Below are 13,544 nucleotides of genomic sequence, written 5' to 3'. Positions count from 1 at the left end.
CCAGTCACACTCGGGGCCAGCACACTTCCGCACTTGCGCAGAAGGGCCGGGACGCCGGCCGGTACGTCAGCCGCCTTCGCCTGTCCCCGAGCTGGCGCCGCCAGAAGTCAACATGGCGTCGCCGGCTTCACGCCCGAGTCCTAGCACGTGACAGGCTGAGCCACTGGCCCGGCGCGGCTGGAGGCGGAGGCGGGGGCCGAGGCCGGGCTGGAGCGTGGGAGAGTCCGCGCCGCGGGCTGTGGATCAAGGCGTGCTTTGACACTGAAAGTCACGGATTGCGGGGGCGCTCTGGGCTTCCTGAAAGTACCCACAGGAGCGTTTAACTGGCAAAGATTTTGGAGGAGCAGCTAAAGCCCGCAGGAGCAGAGTGCTGTCCGCAGCTGGAGGGAGGAAGAGGTGTGTGGGCAGTTTGTAGCCTCGCCAAACTCATCCACTCTGGCAGTCACGTCTAACCCGCCCACGTGTCTTTCTGCGCTGAACTGAACTCTTATCATTGGCCCAAAAATAAAAATGGTAAAACTTTTGAAGTTTTTAAGCCATAGAGAGAAAAAAAAAATGTTTAAAAGAGAAACTGGGGAATTGAAATTTAGGGGTCTGACTTTCTGAATAACTTTCTGTATCTGTCTACAATGATCTGACTAGTTCAACCCCCAAATACCCTGCGGATAATTTGGATATAATTGTCATCTTTCATATAGGTAGGGATTATGAAAGAAAAGTAACAGATAAGCAGCTTCTTGGAGGTTGGGAGAGGGAGATAAAAGAGACCCCAAAAGCAGCTTTGAAATAATGAAACTCCTCCCTCAGCTGTTCACACCTATATAAGAGCTTGTTTATTAATAAGTCGGATAACTATTTAGTGTGTTTGCCGTCAAAGATAAAGCCAGACACTAGTTAAAGCAGCAAGGATAGATTTTATTCAGTAACAACTACTGCAGTAAGGAAGAGGATACATAGTGAACTGACCTTAATTTCCCCAAAACACAAGGCTGGAGGCTTTTTAAAGACTGGGGTGTGCTAAGGCAGAGGCATTGTAGGGTGCCAAGGGGTGTTGGTCCATGTGACCAGGCCGCCTGGGTTTGTTAATTAGCACTTATCTGGGGAAGAAACAAATTCTCTTATGTTTATGACAGGCAGTGTTACAAGTTAGAGCAAGGTACCCACCAGGCTGGGACCAGACAGCTCTCAGGTCCTTGAGAAGTTCTGTGTGACAGGATATTTATATCTCAAAGGCCGGAGGAAGGATTTATAATTGCAAGCTTTCTGAAGTCACTGCTTGAAGAGGGAGTTGAGGGGCTATGTGCCTATCACCAGGTTTTGGCTAGACCACACAGTAAATTCTCCTGGCACTGTTGAGCTTTCTCAGGCAGGCATTTGAAGGGGGACAGGTGTCATCCTAGGGACATGGCCTTAAGCTGTTAGAAGCCATGCAAGAGTTTGGTCAAGGAGAGTGTCTTTGTCATGATTATGCGTGGGCAGGCAGTATACTAAACTCTGAGAGTACTATGGTGTATAACATAGACACAGGACCCTTCCTACTTGGAGCTTACAGTCTGGTAGGGAAGACAGACAGCTAAACACGTGATAACAATAAAGTGTGATAAAAGTTATAACATAGAATTTCCCAGTGTGTTATGTGGAATATTGACACCATCCAGGGAGGCAGGTATAACCTTCCCGTGGGGAGGGATAGCAAATATTTCAAACAATCAGACGATTAATAAAGGATCTACCTAGTCTGGAGTGACATGAAAGTGACATTTTTCTGAAGAAAAAAAATTGAAGCTGAGACCTGATAGACAATGAGCAGAAGTTAACTGGAAAAGCTTGGAGGGGAGAGGTTGGAGGAAGTGGTAAGAGAGAATTTTAGATAAAGTTACAGTGTGTAGGGATACCCTGGGAGCCCATGTTTGGGTATTAAGAGAAACATAGGTTAGAGTATGGCTGGACCCCAGTGAGCAGCTGGGAGAAAGCTGGGAGATGAAGGTGAAAAACAGACCAAGGCCAGATGTTGCAGGGTCCTATAAGTTAAGACCAAAAGGGAGTCAATGGGGGCGGCCCGGTTGCGCAGCAGTTGGGTTGGCACACTCGCTTCACAGCCTGGGGTTTGCCATTTCAGATCCTGGGTGCGGACCTGCACACCACTTATCAGGCCATGCTGTGGCAGGTGTCCCATGTATAAAATAGAGGAAGATGGGCGCGGATGTTAGCTCAGGGCCAATCTTCCTCAGCAAAAGGAGGAGGATTGGCGGTGGATGTTGGCTCAGGACTAATCTTCCTCAAAAAAAAAGAGCAAAAGGGAGTCAAAGAAGGTTTAAAGGAGAGTGGAGAAATAATAACATATGCTCTGTAGAAAGTCCACTCTGACTTCAGTGTAATAAAATAGATAAGGAACGAGCAAGCCTGGAAGTTGGCAAGCTGCTGCAGTGGACCAGCTAAGCAATGATGGTGGCTCAAATTAGAGCAATTGCAACGAGAATAAACAGAAATAGGACTGATTTCCAGAGAAAGATGTCATATTGAACAGATATATCTTCATTTTCTTCCTGCTGAAACTCTGTTGAAAACACATAGAATTTGTTTAGTTTTTTAAGCATAAACCCATAAGGATGAAGAGAATGGGAGAGGATTCGACAGCAAAAAGATTTTGGAAGGCACAAAAAAATGGACCAATGGTAGATGATTAGCAAAGCAGTAATGGGGAAAGCCCAAAGGCAATTTTATTTGCACCATCGAATCACAAAAAGGGTTAGGACCTGATAACTTCACTTACCCCTGGAAGTGGCAGTGAAGCTGGAGAGAGAGGTCCTGTATTAGGAGGATTGGTTAAAATTGTTTAAGAAGTAGTTAGGGCCCTTCCCCACTCTGAATAACTGGACTACTGACCATCCCCCTTCTAGGGAAAAAGACTAAGTTTTTTTTGGAGCGGATAAAACAAGGAAGATAAAGCAGATATTTACATCCTGAATAATAAAACAGTCTCTCCCACAACCACAGACCAATTTCTCCCCTCAGCTCCAAAGACACTAGCTGCCAGATCTTCAATCTCTAGGCAGGAGATTAGAAGAATCTTCTTTGGGGCATCAGAATGAAAGACATAGAGATACTGAAATCAAGGTTCCCCAATAAGACAGCCCAGCCAGATCATCCCATAATTAAGCTCACAATCAACAAGCCCCATTTATATGCTCTGAGCTCCCCAACATGTTTTTAGTCCCCACACTTTAAATATGATGACCACATAGTTGAGAAAGTCCTTTAACATGAAAGATAAGAGATTGAAAGGACACACACAAAAGAACAGGAAATGGAACTTAGAAGAAACAACCCACACAGGAAGAAAAAACCTCTAAAACATCTACCAATAATATCCTCGGAGGGATACGAGGATCTGCAACCAAAACACAAGATCCAACTGCTATTTTAAAAAGGGAAGAACAGAAACAGGGACCAAAAAGAAAGGCAGAAGAAGGAAGATAAATATGAGGAAATTTCCCCAAAACTAAAGCCAAAAGACAAACAGGTGGAAGTTAAGAGAGAAACATAAGAAAACTGGAATGCCGGGCAAGGAAATCCAATATCTGAATATTAAGAGTTCTCCCAAGAATAGAGACAGAGAAAATGCAGGGGAGAGAATCATCAAAGAAAAATTTTTATTCCCAGAAATGAAAAATACAAGGTTCCAGATTTAAAGGGTTGAGTACCCCGCACAATAGTTGAAAATAGACACTCACCAGAGCACTGGAGACAAAAAGAAGATGTTTAAAGTTTCCAGAAGATAAAAACAGGTCAAATGCAAAGCAATTCAGCTCCTAAAATATTTGCCTCTCAAGCACACCTTCTAAGAAAGCAAATGGAGGAAGTGCTCCACCCAAATAAAGGAATAGGCTAAGAAAGTCTTCCTCCGTGGGATATAGGAAACATGATATCCAACACAGGTGTACTGGGGAGTGCAAGCTGTTTTAACAAGAAGGCCCACAAAATGCAATGACTCAAACACAATACAAGTTCATTTCTCACTCACAGAAGAGTACATGTTGGTGACCAGCTTTCTGTCTTCAACACAGGGGCTCCACAGCCTCTCTCTAGTTGTTGCCAGCCAAGGCAACAGGCAGGGATCCGAGCAGTTCAGGCACGAATGTCTCATGTTAACAAGTGAGGCAGAAGTTGTAGGAGTCACTTCTGTTCACATTCCACTGTGAGAACTTTGACAAAAGGCACGCCTAGGTGCAGGAAGAGCTGGGAAATACAGGCCCCACCAGAGTAGCCACATCCGAACTACCATTCTATAACTATGGAGGAAGAAGGTTTTGCTGGGCAAATGGCAGTCACCACCACAGTCTGACCCTCTGGCCACCAAATGCCAAACCTTCTCCCCAAATACAGAATTTACTCACTTCCTGAGGGAGGCAACCAGCTGCATCCAGCTTAAAAGTCCAGGATCTCTGGGTGCAGTTCAGCCCTTTCCAGCAGGCCTGGATGTGGCTCCTCATGAGCTATGACTATAAGATGTCCAACGGACAGTTGTAGACCAAGAACAGGGTAATTGCAATGGAGACTCCCACTGGGAAAAAGGAGGAATGGAAAACATAGCAATCACCATTCCATAGAAATGACTGAACCCTGCTGGGCATAAATGGAAGATACTCCCTGCCCTAACGGTGAAGAACATTTACATTTAGTCCTGGCTGCCTATGGTTTGGCCCTCTGGAAATAACTCCCCACACCACAGTCCTCTGTGGCCTTGGCTCTGTGCCCTGGGAGGTTTCTCCTTGTCCATGATTTTTCACAACCAAATCTGAAGTGGCATTGGGAACCATGTCTTTTTTGGATACTTTACAGTTTTGGCAGCCTACTTCCTGCTGGTATGAGTTTGCTTTAAGGCTTGAACAGTTGCAGACTTTCAGGCCAGGATCCCGGTATTTTATTTCCAGTTAGTTCCGTGATTTTTACTTCTTTGACCTGAGCTCTTTTTCTCTCAGCCTAATGGTGGTTAACTTGAGGCCATCTGAAACAATAGACTTGGTGGCAAAGCTATAGCCTTGATCTGGCCTTTGCCACAGGGCTAGTTCTTTAGTTTACCTGAAAAGTGTTCAAGGACCCTTGAAAATGCCTTTGAGCAAGATTCTTACCTCCTATAATTCGAATAATGAATTGATTAGCTTTTACAATACCTGAAGGCCCCAATTTTTCCTGTGCTGTCTAATCTGGTAGCACTGGCCATTTTTGGCTAATGAGCTAGAAATGTGGCTATCTGAATTGAGATGTGCTGTAAGTGTAAAATACACACCACATTTCAAAAAATTAGTTAAAAAAAACCTAAAATATCCATTAATAAACTTCATATTATTTGTTCAAATTATAATACTTTAGATATGTTGGGTTAAATATATTATTAAAATTGATGTTACCTGTTTCTTTTTCCTTCTTTTAATGTGTTAAAAAGGACACAACAGGCCCAAAATGGAGTCACTTGTGCTAAGCCCCGCATCAGCAAACCAAGACTTAATACCTAACCTAACTGCAGTTTCAGCCTCTCCCAGGAATGCGACCTTTAACCAGTCATCCTGGAATTACCAGGTCAGCACTAGTGAGGAAATCCACTGAATAGGCCACTTCCATTCCCCTTAGAAGGGCGAGCTTGCCTGAAACATTGCATTATTTGCTAATAATTTCATTTTACACCTGCTTTCAGCCTGTAAAAACTTGTCCTTTTCTACAGCTCAGTGGAGCTCCTTTCTATTTGCTAGATGGGATGCTGCCTGATTCATGAATTGTTGAATAAAGCCACTTTGATCTTTAAACTTACTCAGTTGAACTCTTTTTTAACAGATTTAGTGAAAACAATGGGATCCAAAGCAAACTTCTGATGGCATTCGGGGACGACAAGAAACAAGTGTAGTACCCCAAGAACCTTTTGAGCACTGTCTTTCTTGCCATTTCCAAGGGCCAGGGTAAGTTCCTCTCAGTTCTGAGCTGCACTTTCTTTGCGTTGAGCTCCTGATCTCCTTGGCTTTCCATTCCAGGGCTGCCTGGGTCAGCATGAGCTGGCAGACTCTTCCATTCAGAACTTGAGTCCCCAGCCCTTGGTTCAGTCTGCAATTCCCCGTTTGATTGGAAACCCCAGCCCTTGATTCTGTCCCAAGATCCACTGGGGGCTCTTCGTGGCAGTTCACAGTTCCTCTTTATGTGGAGCCCCCAGTCCACAGTCCCCATTTGTTGAGGTCTTCTGGCTCAACCCTTTCTCCAGTCCAAGGGTCCATAGGAGGAAGTGGTGGTAGTATACACAGGGCCTTCTTTTGGACAGTAATGCAGTAATTGGTATAATGTTATCAGTCATAATTCCAGTTATTATCTTGAAGTGTTGTGTGTCACAGCAAATTCTCTTGTCAATTCCATTCTAACAAACTCTCATCAGATCTTTAATAATAGGCACTTTTAAGTCTTTTGTCATTTACAGAGTTATTGTTTTACTCTGATGCTTTGCAAAAGTGTTCCTGCAAAAGTGCTTCATGTTCAAGGAGCTTTATGGAAATAATTTTGACAAGTACGGGTTTCTGATAACTTTAAGATTATAAAACTGAACTGGGTAAGAATGTCCAGAACTAATGAAGAAAACCGGATTCAAAAAGAACAAGAATTAATAACACGAATTGAGGAGGATGATTATAATTTTTATGACTCGTTGTCTGAAACACTGCTGGTTCTTTAATGTTTTGTTTTTCCAGATTTAAGGAAACCTTTTCTTTGAAGCTATCTATGACTTGCAACAATGTGGAATGTATACCACTGTAAACAAAAACGAAATTTTTACCTTTTCTTCCTCCTGATCCCTCCAAAATTCAGAAACTCTTAATTATTCTTTTCACGGCAATACAGTTAGTTATTGGCATAAGTTCAAGAAGAATCTGTTCTCCTGGGGCTGGCCCCATGGCCAAGTGGTTAAGTTCTCACACTCCACTTCAGCAGCCCAGGGTTTGCCAGTTCAGATCCTGGGCACGGACTTACACACTGCTCAACAAGCCCTGCTGTAGTGGTGTCCCACATAGAGGAACTGGAATGACTTGTAATTAGGATATATAACTATGTACTGGGGCTTTGGGAAGAAGGAAAAAAAGAGGAAGATTGGCAACAGATGTTAGCTCAGGGCCAATCTAAAAAAAAAAAAAAGAATCTGTCCTCTTTGTAACAGGACACAATTGGAAACACAGGCTATATTACCAAGACTTTGACTGGATTGTCATATTTGAAAGAGATATGCATAGACTCAGATATGATCAGACAGTTTAAAGGAACTATGGCTGACTTTACAGAGCCAATAAAGCCCCGTGGAAAAACCAACCTAGTACCTTGCTTACAAAGTTCCAGCAAAGCAGTCTTAAAAGAATTGATATGGTCAATCTCTATTTTTGCTTCTCTTGTGTAAATAATCAGGCCATGTTTAATGCAAACAATTTAGTTTTACTGTGATTATCCTTGGAAAAAAGAAATGGGGATAACTGTAGAGAGAAAAACTATGTTTACACCTTTGTCTGTATTAGATTCTGATCCTGTTAATTGTCTTTAAAGTTTTCTTATATACCTTTAAACTGGACTGGATCCTGAATTCTTCTCTCAAATATTTGACTACAACTCCCCAAACTAACATTTCTAATTTCTGCCACACTTTTGAATTGGAATCACTAAGAACAAAGACTGCCCTTGAACCTCCTTGGAAGGGACTATATCGAGTCCTCCTCACCACCCAGATGGCAGCCAAACTTCAGGAACTTAGATCTTAAAAGTAGGCTCTACCTGACATCTGGTCCTATGCAAACACTGGAGACCTCCAAATCAAACGGACTAGGAAGAAAACTAGCTAACTTTGAGGTAGACTGCTTCCCCCCAAGACTTCATACTTTAAACATGAAACCTTCTCTTCTCTTTCTTCCTTTTACTCTGGCATTGGCCTGGAAAGATAACACCATCACCCATATCTCCTAGGCCATTGCTAAGGGTGGTAACCTTTCAGCTTGCTGGATTTGTCATCAAAAACTCTGATCTGTCCATGATCCTAGAACCCCCCTGGTCCATCTACCTATCTCTGGCTAATAACCCCAAACCCAGAGAACTTTGTGTCTAGGCTCCATGCAAAGAAAAGGACTCAAGGCAAGGGTAACCAGAATAAAACTGCCAGTGTGGCCTACAGACTCTTAAAATTTTACTGGCCTCTATGGCTGTCACCTTTCCAGTCCTGGGCAACAGATTCAAACAGGAATTACCAGGAGGCATTCATGACTCAGGACTCGCTTCCTTTGGCAGGGCCATACATACCTGGTTAGGAGTAAATGTAAATGAGGCTATGATTGGGAACCTCTCCTTAACTCTTTAAAGTGCTGTGGAATCATCTGCTAAAATGATAGCTGTCCAACACAAATCCTTAGACTCTCTGGCCATAGCCCTTGATTATCTTTTAGCTGAGCAAGGAGGTGTCTACGCTGTGGCCAACACCACCTGCTGTACCTGAATTAACACTTCTGGAGAAGTTGAAACTCAGATAAGATCACTGAGCAAGCCACTTGGCTTAAACAGGTGACTCCTTCAACAAAGTCTTTCTGGGACGTATTTGAGTAAGGGTTTGGGTCTTGGGGACCATGGCTCCAAAGTGCACTCCATACACTGTTAATTATCCTGCTTATAATAATTATAATAATTTCCCTAGTGTGTTGTAGTCTCTCAAAAGCTTTAAATGCATGTTCACAGTCACTAACCACCAAGCAAATGATCTCCCTAATAGTGGAACATCAGAAAAGGAATGAAGAAAATGACTGACTTAAAGATCATGAACCTGAAGTTGTGACGTGTGAATATCAGAGAGACTAAGCAAAAAAAATCATGACTTATAAATACCACACAAAGGATCAACAAAAGCTGCAGGAACCACAGAGCAGTAGCTGAATGTCTCCTTACATTTTGATCACATCCCTCAGTTAAGCTGAGAGTCTGATCAAAGCGGGTGATTGTTAAAAAGGAAACAACAGGCCCAAAATGGAGTCACTTGTGCTAAGCCCCACATCAGCAAACCAAGACTTAATACCTAACCTAACTGCAGTTTCAGCCTCTCCCAGGAATGCGACCTTTAACCAGTCATCCTGGAATTACCAGGTCAGCACTAGTGAGGAAATCCACTGAATAGGCCACTTCCATTCCCCTTAGAAGGGCGAGCTTGCTGAAACAATGGATTCTTTGCTAATAATTTCATTTCCCACCCCCTTTCTGCCTTTAAATACTTTTCCTTTTCTACAGCTCAGCGGAGCTGCTTTCTATTTCCTAGATGGGATGCTGCCTGATTCATGAATCACTGAATAAAGCCAATTTGATCTTTAAATTTACCCGGTTGGATATTTTTTTTTTAACAAAAGTGACTACTAAAAACTTTTAAATTACATATGTGGCTTGCACAATTTTTCTGAGACTGAATACACAAACAATGACCAGACTATATTTGACAATAGAACTCTGATCCACAAACTCTGCAGCAACTGGCCCAAAAAGGTCAGGACTTGATCGATGAGTCCAACTTCCCTGTTTGTTGTACCCACTCAAGTACTCAGAAAACAGTGATAGATACGAAATCCCTGAGCCAGCCCTGGTGGTCTAGTGGTAAAATTTGGCACTCTCACCACCATGGCCTGGGTCTGTTTCCCAGTAATGGAACCACACCACTCATCTATCAGTTGTCATACTGTGGCGGCAGCTCACATAGAGAACTAAAAACCAACAACTAGGATACACAACCATGCACTGAAGCTTAAAAAAAAAAAAAGAAATCCCTTCTTCCTTTTGTGTTCTATGTTCCAAGAAAGGGCTAACTATAAAGGACCACCTTGCTGTTGCATATTCCAACATAAGACCCACCTCTGCCCATCCTCAATGACTCCTTGTTTTATAAAACCTCCAATTTTAACCCTCTTCTTTGAGATGTTCATGAATGAACATTCCTATTGCAACAACCTGAATAAAATCCTGTCCTTCACTGGGCATTTTGTCTTTCACCTGTCGCCACCCACTATCCAACCACTTAAACTAGAGCCACATTCCTTTCTGTTTGTTATGAGAACACCCCACTGCTGATAGCAATTTCTGAGTTATATACAGTAAGGCCAGCAGCTGTAACAAAGAGACCTCAGAATGCAGGGTTCATAGAAAAATCCAGGTTGTCTCTAACACAAGGTCATTCTAGTCATCACCATCTCACTATCAGGAAGGAAAGAACACCTCCAGGGCCAAATCTTTCCTCCTAAGAAATTGAAGTGGAAGTGCCAGACATCTCATTCACTCACAGCTCATTGATAAGAACCTAATCACACAGCCCTACCTAGCTGCAAAGAAGGCTGAAAGATGTAGTCCCTAGCTGGGCAACCAGCCTCAGCTACACCTCTGGAGCTAGCAAATGCAGTTCTTCCCTGGGCAACCTATCTACAGCTATGGAAGAAAGAGGGAACAGATTTTTTTCAGTCTCAATGAAAAGATAAAAGAAGAAAAGAGAATCTTTAGGATAACGGTGGTAGGAGATCCTAGGAAGACAGTTTTGCCACCAGAAGTAGAAGGCAACAAGTCCATATTGGAATAGGTCAAAAGGCCTGGAAAGATGTCCCAGAAAATTAAGTATACAGAATACTTGATGTGTCTCATTGTCTACAGCAGAGATCTAGGCAATTGATGGAAGGTGTGCATTATCCATTCAGCAACGAATTATTGAGTGCATATGAGATGCTGGGCACTCTTCTCGCTGCCAGGGAATGAAACAGCATACAAATACCAAAATCACTGCTTCAAGGATCTTACAATCTAGTGGAAATTCTGGTGCAGTCAGGGTTGAATTAATAGTAAGTACATAGAAAACTAGCAAACGTTTAAAAGAAACATTTACCCCACCCTGGAGGCAACTACATTCAACTCTTTCAACTGATTCTTTCAGTATTTCTGTATTTCTAAATTAACATGATTACCTTGCCACTCTTATCTTTCCTTTTTTTCCCCTTTGCATTACGTGTTGACTTCTCAGATGAAAGATGAGGATTTTTCTGTTTTGATCTTCTTTGTTCTCATCACATGTATGAATCCTTCTCATACCCCTAGCCTCCTAATAAAGTTAAACTATAATGTTGGTTGGATCAACATTCAAATTTTACCATTATTATGACTTTGTGAATACTATTAATAGCCAAGTCATATAATAAATTGTGATTATTTTAATTTTTCTATACATGTTTTGTTTTCCTAGGCTTCGAACACTTTTCCCTCACAATTTTCCCCTAGCTAACTCTTACTTACCTTTCAAGTCCTAGTGTAAATGTCACATCTTCAGGAAAGCTCAAAGCATACTTCCCCCTTACCCCACACCTCTCCTCAGTAGAATAGATGGTGCTGTTCATTCCCCTCACAGAACTTCACTTTTTCTTACCTGGCACCTATCATGGCTGTAAATGAATAATTATTTAGGAATAAGTCTCCTACTGGACTGTACATTCATGGGGGCAGGGATGGACTCTTCTCTCTTCCTCCCAGTATTTCCAATGCCCTCAATAACTACTTGCAGACAGGGTTACTTAATGCCTTCCTTAAAAAATACAGACTTGGGTAGGGGTGGAAGTGCAGTTAGGGTTACTGGTGGTGGGAAAAAAATCTTGCCATAGAGATATGCCCTCATGCACCATCCCCTGGCCTCTTACATTTTCATAACTACTTAGTTGTCATATCAAAATGTCTTGCCACAGAAAAATTAAAGGGTGAAATTATTCACATTATAAAATAATTACATCTCAGAATGACTACAGTATCTTTTTAAGTAAAATCTGAGCAATTGTTTGTTTATAAATCACTAAATACTGTTCAGAGGGAAAGACCAAAAGCTGAAGTGTTCCTAGCCCTTGCTGAACTGGTGTCCAGCTGCAATTTCACATAAAGCAAATCTGAAATTATGATGATTTAAAAGCAGACATTTTCATGTCTTACATTTAATTTGCATATTAATAGCCACGAAGCTAAAATATGGGATTTCTCCATTCAATACCAGGGAGTTGGCAACCCTCTCTGCTAAGGGAAGGAAGGAATGAACCAAGTTGTGGTAATGCCCTGGATTTGAAACTCAATTTTCTCAGCTCACCCAAACTCAGAAGAGCCACATGTATAATCCAGTATGCCAATTAATTAATTCACAACGAGAAATATAAATGAAACCTTTTTATCCTAAAGACGGCCTGAGATCTCAGTTCAGTTCTTGTTCTTCGGCTCCCCACTTTCTAGACTCCAGACCATCCTCCTCCTTTGAACATGCCCTATTTTCAGCTGAGGAGACTGGGGTTTTCTCAGGTACCTTCCAGGCCTAGGGGAAACACGGTTTCGCTGGACATTTTCCAAATTTCCTCATTAAAAGGTCACCGTAGATTTGACCACTTGTATGTGCTGATGCCACCATCTTCATTCTGAGGGTCTCCTCATATCCACGTTGGGCAGGAGCCTCGTCAAAGCCCCTTGGCTGGTTCAGGCTTCCAAACAGACGCAGATCACCATGCGTTTTCGCAGTTCGGAGCCTGCCTCTCAATGAGGAACTGGTCCCTCTACTACAGTGCCTGTGATGACAGCAAAGGGAGCTTGGGGTCTTTCAAAGTCCCCTTTATCTAAATAGATACGTCCAAGTCACTAGAGAGGGTTTCGGGCAGGGCGCCAGAGAAAAGAGTTGTGTAGGGCTCGGGCCTTGCTTGCTCAGCAGAAACCCCCAGGCCCACTGCAACCATGTGTCCTTCTGGCTCCCTTCTGGGCAGGCAGCCCACCTACCGGGATTTGTAACGATCTGGGCCTGGCCAGCCCGGACTCTCCCTTATCCCAGGAGAACATCGCGTCTTACACGGACACAGAGCTCCTCCACGTGAGCTACTGTTCCTGGGGACGCTGGTCGCACCAAGGACAGCCCTTTAGCAAGCATGCATCCTTTGTTCTTCCGCCTACTTAAGCAAGCTTCTCTTAGGGGGCGGTTGGGGGTGCACATGTCCGTCCAGCCGGCCGCCACCGGACATTCTCCCTGTAAGAAAGTCCCAATAAATCTGTATGTCTCGTCCGCAGTCTCCCGGTCGTTTCTTGAGTCTCTCGGCAAGATATCCTGCCGCCCTAGCCCAGCTGGGCTTGTGGCAGAACAAGGTGCCACCAGCTAAAAACTGAAAAATCACCAGGAGGAGGTGGGCGGACACCGAAGGCTGCTTCACCCACTACTTTTGCCCAGAGATGACTCCCAGGTCTCCCTGGGCTTGTGCTTTCCGGCTGTTGCGGCCTCCGACCTGGACAAAGCCTTGTTGTGAATAAATAAACCAGATTTTCGGAGTTTCCTCCTTCACGATGGCACAGGGCGACAAACAGCAACACGCCGCCCTGGGCATGCGAAGGCTGCTTCGGCGCGCGACAGCCCCCGCGAGGCCGCGCCTGCCCTCCCCTTTGCCCGACTCCAAGATGGCGGCCGGCCCGCCGCCGCGCCTCGGCCCCGCCCCGCCGCGGCCCGCCCCCGGCCG

The sequence above is a fragment of the Equus quagga genome, chromosome 2 (genome assembly GCF_021613505.1).
Source record: "Equus quagga isolate Etosha38 chromosome 2, UCLA_HA_Equagga_1.0, whole genome shotgun sequence".
NCBI lineage: Eukaryota > Metazoa > Chordata > Mammalia > Perissodactyla > Equidae > Equus > Equus quagga.
The sequence above is the reverse complement of the archived record's forward strand: the minus strand, read 5'-3'. Positions refer to the sequence as shown.